This window comes from Fringilla coelebs (genome assembly GCF_963513975.1).
Source record: "Fringilla coelebs genome assembly, chromosome: 18".
NCBI classification, from domain to species: domain Eukaryota; kingdom Metazoa; phylum Chordata; class Aves; order Passeriformes; family Fringillidae; genus Fringilla; species Fringilla coelebs.
Genome location: NC_140044.1, coordinates 2,693,217 through 2,699,216, shown reverse-complemented (window position 1 = coordinate 2,699,216; position 6,000 = coordinate 2,693,217).

The window sequence follows — 6,000 nt, the reverse complement described above, 5'->3', positions numbered from 1 at the left end:
ATGGCCAGGAGATGCTGGCATGACTTTCCCAGTAACCCCAACATGTCTCAGCAGGGCCACCTGCCCTCAGCCAGGTGTGAGCCAGGTGCAGTGGACAGAGCTGTGGCTTGTGGTCCAGTAACACCTGGACTATTTCCCCTTTGTGTAAAATGCTTTGTTTCCTTAGAGCCACGTCTGCACTGCCAAGTCTCCGCTGTCATTCTTCAACACGTAAAAGCAGTTGCTCTCATGGGCATTTTTGAAATGGTTTGAAAAATCCGTGTGGGCATTACAGTGTTTGTTTTCTCTGATGACTATTTTTAATCTTGTTTTTCATTAAAAAAAAAAAATTAATCGAGATAGATATGAATTGAAACTGCGCCTTTAAATATGACGTGATATTGGCTGCCCAAAACTAAACACAGAAGAAGGGAGAGCTGGAGCATGTGCCTAAAAGCTGAGAAAGGCTAAAGCTCTGAATGCCACTCGCTTGGCAGCGCTGTGAGGACAGAACCCAGGAACCATGGGCAGGGCACGGTGCTGGCCAGCTGGCACCAGAGGGGTTAAAGAAGCAGGTTCACCCTGCGAGGAAAGAGCTGGAAGTGGCCTTTCCAGGAGGAGATGCTGGCACCCCACTCTTCCCCTTGGCACCCAGCCTGAGCACCTCTGAAGGACACAGGGCAGCACCAGGAGGGACAAAGGCAGCGAGGGGATGCTTCCCTTCCATGCCCCGCTGGTTCCAGCTCTGGAGAGGAGCTGTGCAGGGAGCTGCACCCTCCCCCAGCTCCCTGGCCCGTCCTGGGGCTCTCTGCTTTTGTTCCCGCTGGGGATTTGGCCAAGTGGTGTTTGGCCAGAGCCAAAGGCTGCGCGAGGCTGAGAGGGCACGGCGCTCCTGCAGCCAGCCAAGGATGGGATGGGGCCCTGCAGCGGGGCCTGTGGGAGAGGGGCACCCCGAAAAGGCAGAGCCTGCCCTGCAGAGCTGGCAGTGCCCTGTCACACTCAGTGCCCTGTCACACTCACTGCCATTTCATGCACGGTGCTCCAGGATAGGAGCAGCTCTGCATGTCCTGTTTGCATTTCAGGAGCCCAGCCTTCCTGCAGGGATGGTTCCAGCTGAAGCCAGGCAGGGAGGACGGCAGCACGTGGGAAACGCAGTGGCACAGACCCTGATGGATGTCATGGTGAGCTATTTTCAGACTTTATCTCGCTAGCCTCTGACAAAAATGTGCTATGGAGCAGAGCTTATCATGTGCAATTTGGCACATGGGGCCGGTGAGGGGACAGTGGAGCTGGGGCAGGTGACATGTTGCCAGCAGAGCAGCAGCGGTGGATGCTGCTGGTGCAGATGTGAGTGTGTCCCACAGGGGATGGGCAGAGACAGGGTCCAACCCAGCCAGCAAAAGAAACAGGTATGTGAGCCTAAATCCCAGCCTAGGCCTGAAGCAGGGGAGTGCCAGCTTTGCTGTGCTCCTGGCTTCCTGGTGTCACCCAGAGCATGAGGATGGAGCATGAAGTTGAGCCCTTCCCTACCTCCAGTTTCTAAACTTTGGATCATCCTAAACAGGGTTGATTGGTCAGGTGAATGATGCTGCCTCCCGTAGCCCCATTTCCCCATGGCTGTGCTGAAGGCATGAAGAGCAGAGGAGATGAGTGTGCCAGGGTGTGAGCCCTGGGGTTGCCACCACCACCAGCTCCTGCTGGCTCTCCCAGGGAGGACAGGGGGGTGCTGGGCTGGGCTGGGCACTGCAGACAAGCCGGCGAGGTGAGGAGGTGCCGCTCTGCAAACACAAACCGACAGCAGCACCCTGCACTGCTGGGACCCAGGGGCTCTGGGAGTTATCACCCTCAGCCTTTTGGCTGCTGGGCCTGGAGATTAGGGAGTTGCTCCTTATCAGTCCCCAGTCCTGCCCCTGTGGGGCTCCCCTTTCGATCTTACTCACTGCAGAAATGAGTAAGCCTGTTGTAACCACTGTGCTGGGAGCTGTGGGGCAGCGGGCTGTGCTCGATGGGTTGGGGAGGAGGTTTTTAAAGCATCCCTGCACAGTGACCTGCAGCAGCCAAGACACGCTGCAGACACCCACCAGAGCTGGGGCTGTGCTGGAGCTGAGGGCCCTGCACATCCAGGGCTCACTGAGTCTGCTGAGGATGGGAAGAGTTAATTCTGTGTGTGCAAAGGAGGGAGGGGAAATCCAAGGTCCTCACATGCCCACAATCTCCAGTGTCTCACTTGCACGCAGACCCCCACACCTGCCCCCAAAACCATTGCCTGTGCACAAAGCTCTTGGCCCAGTCTCTGAATTTGTCCCAGCTCCTGTGTGCGTGTATCCATCCATCCATCCATCCATCCATCCATCCATCCATCCATCCATCCATCCAGCCATCCATCCATCCATCCAAGCAGGTCTCAGCCCCTGCCTCCTCCAGGATCTCTACACAGCAACCATTTCCAGCAGTTTATTCGACAGCTACAAGAAAATATTCCTGCACTCTCCAGCTCCACGAGGCACATGACCCGGCCAGTGCCAATGGAATAAACATTTGGATTTAATTTATTATCTCTCCTGCAGGCTCTGTCTCGGCTGGCAGCTGCAGAGGGGCCGGGGCTGCTCCCTGCCTGCGGGACAGGGCCCGGGGCAGCCTGGCAGCCTTTACCCAACTCCATGGGATATTTTTATTTTTTTTCCATTCAAGCCTGTGCAGAATTCCTGGCAGGACTGGAGCTTTCGTCCAGATTGCAGATGCCCAAAATATCTGTATTCTGGGCTGAGCAGACTGAGGCTGAAGTGCCCGTGGTTGGCTGAGTGAAGAGGACATAGGGGAATGCAGAAAGACAGACAGAGAGGAAAAGTGCCTGAGCACGTATGGCAGCAGTGGGCAAAAGGATGGGGGATGCCCCTGGGGTCTGCCCCATCTCCAGGCGTGGCTCTCACACCAGCATGGATATTTTTACTGTTTTTCCCAGTCTGCTGAAGCCTGAGCTCAGTCCAGGGCATGGTTTTCCCCCAGATTAGCTTGTGCTACCAGCCATTAAATTTGGTTGCATTACTGTTATGTTATGCTTCTCATTTTAAATTATCTTCTAAACTGTGCACACCTGGCATCCTCAAGAGCCAGGATTTGTGAAATAAAAGTTAAAATGCCAGTTGGAATAAGGCATTTATGTGTATTCTTTCACATACACACATGAATGCACACAGCTACTGATAAAAACCATGTGTTTGTTCATACATACATGTTTCTAATCAGATTTATAATGTATATAATAGAAATGTTTTTCTACATATAAAATTCATTGGAAACAGGAAACCAAATTAGTTTACCTTACTAAAGTGGCATGAAATAAAGGGCAGTGTGCACTGTTGAAAAGAAGGTAGGATGTGGTTTTTGGAGGACTTTTCTTCCCCCCAGGGCTCGTTCTACCATGTTTATGTCTAAAACCTGCTAATTTTAAAGCCAGCTCACAGGAGACTAATGGCATGACTCATTTATTTCATTTCACTTTCATTTTGCAGAGCTCAGGGTTTGTTTAAGGTGCTCACATGTCAGCAGCTCATGCAAACACAGCAGTGGATGCTACAGGAGACCACGAATGGCCGTGACTATCTGCACACACTGACTCCCCATTTATCCATGAACAGGAGCCACTCCAATGAGCTGAGTCTGATTTTAAAAGATCTTTTCAGTGTTAAACATGTAATAAGATGCTCAGTGCTGTTTTCAAACCAAGACATGTTCCTGGCTGATTTATAAAAGGCCACAGTCTCCACTTTTATGTGGGCAAATGCTTTTAAAAATTGGCTCCTGGGATTTTGGGTGCTCATTGATTCATCCTCTCACAAGCCTCCATCTCTGACCTTTCCATTACCAACTTTTCCATCTCCAACTGCTTCAACATCCTCCTGAGCATGGGCATGCAGCTAATAAATCTGAGTCTTTAATTGCCCTCCCACACTGTGTGGCTTTATCTGAGCCATCATTCCTGTCGCTGTGCCTTGTTGCATCCCTCTGTTTCCAGATTTGTGCTGCTGGAGTCAGCAAGAGCATAAAACTGTTATTTAGGTTTGGGTTTAGCTACAAATCCCCTCAGTAACACACTCCATGGCTGCATGGCCCCAAATGATGTGTCTGACACGGCTGAGTTGGCTCTGCCTGGGGTAGGAACAAACCCTCTGCTTTTATCTCATGCAAGGTCCCATTTTTTGATTCTTTATGCAGCTTAAAATATGCGAAAAAATTGTGTAGGGAAAAAAACCCCACAAACCCACCCTTGCTAAAGACATCAGTAGAAGCAGAGAGTCCTGCTGGCCCAGTAGTGCCAGGACCACTAGGGTGGAAAAAACTCAAGAACATCCATTGCCTTCTGGTACCCAAGGGAGATTTATTTATTCCCCCTAAATTATCTCCCTGTCAGGAAGTTTCCCACAGCCCTCCAGGAGTGGGTGCAGCAGTATCAGCAGGCACAGGTCTATCAGGCTGAGCAGAAGCTTTTCCAGGAACCCTCTAGTGCCACACGTGACCGTGCCCGGCCGAAGGGCGATACGTGACAGGCATTCACCGGCTTCCCGGCCGGTCAGTTGACTTTGTTATTCAAACTATTTTAGTGATGGTTTTTAATCCCAGGCTTAAGTTTTTCTTTTTCTATTTTTTTTTTCTCCCTCTTCTTTTTTTACTCTCTGAACAAGGGAATCTCTATGCTGGCAGGATTCAGAGAGGCACAAAGGAGGGAAAAACAAGTTTCAGCCAGAAGAGAGAGAGGGAAAAAAAAAAAGGATGCTGTTAGCATTCCCTGTATTTGAGGGGGTAAAACCATTTTGCTGTCAACTCTGTTTTAAAGGATAAGTGCTAACAGCAGCCCAGTTACTATGCAAATAAATCATGTGCTCAGCCTTTCTGTCTCAGTGCAAAGTTTTGGGGCTTGTTAGCCGGGGGAGCTGGGCCGTGGGGGCTGGCAGTGTCCCCCCATGTCCCCAGTGCTTCCATCCCATCCTGGGGATAGCCACTGGCTGGGGGAACCACTGCAAAGTTCTGGACTTTGACAGGAGCCTGTGGGGGTGCCCAGACAAGGTGGGACCGTGGGGAGCACTGCAGAGTTGTTGGCTGGGTACCCCCTGCTCCTTGTCAAAAGCAGATTCAGGCAGCTGGCAGCAGAGCCCTTGGCTGTGCCTCTGTGACAGGGGACACCCCAGGGAGAGGGAGAGCCTGGAAAAGGCAGAAATCTCACCCAAGACATCCCCTTTCATGGCAGGCAAGTGGGGAAAGTCCGGCAGCAGCCACCCTGGGGTACAGGGCTGTCTCTCACTGGCTGCTGCCAGGTGGAAAGGGAGGTGATGCCAGGACATGATGCCAGACTGTGGCTGGGTTCATCCAGATGATGACCAGCACCCAGCACTGTATTTATGGTGCCACTTCCCCCATAACAGCAGAGGGGCTGCACATGCCCCAACCCACACCAGCCAAACCTCCCCCTGACAGCCCCAGTGTGATGTTTCCTATAAAAAAGATTTGAATTTGTCATGCAAATCACTGGGCATGTGGGCACAGCTGCTGAGAGGTGGCCTGGGCTGGGTCAGCTGCCAGCATGGCCACAGGGATGTGCCCAGGACAAGGTCTGGCCCCCCAAAGCTGGTCCCACCCCTGGAACCTGCCAAGCAGATGGTGCTGCCAGGGCTGTGCTGCCAAAACCACCCAGCCCTTGCTGCTCCTCCTGGTCCCTGTGGCTCACTGGAGCTTTTAAAACCAGCATTGTGACCCCCCTGCTCGTCCCCTCCCTTGGCTTCTGGCTGGCTGCAGCAGAGCTGAGCTGCCCAGAATGACCTTTCTTTGTGCTGGGACCACATAAAGAGGTGGAATCAAGCAATGCACTAAAAAAAAATACATATATATATACTTTTAAGCAATTTCAAAATTATTTAAGCACTTGTGCCACCCTGATCAGTCAGGAGCCAGGCAGCCACTGCCTCTCACCCACACCCTCTGCTCATACTCTGTAGTTTAGGTCTTGTCCTTCTAAGACAGCAACCC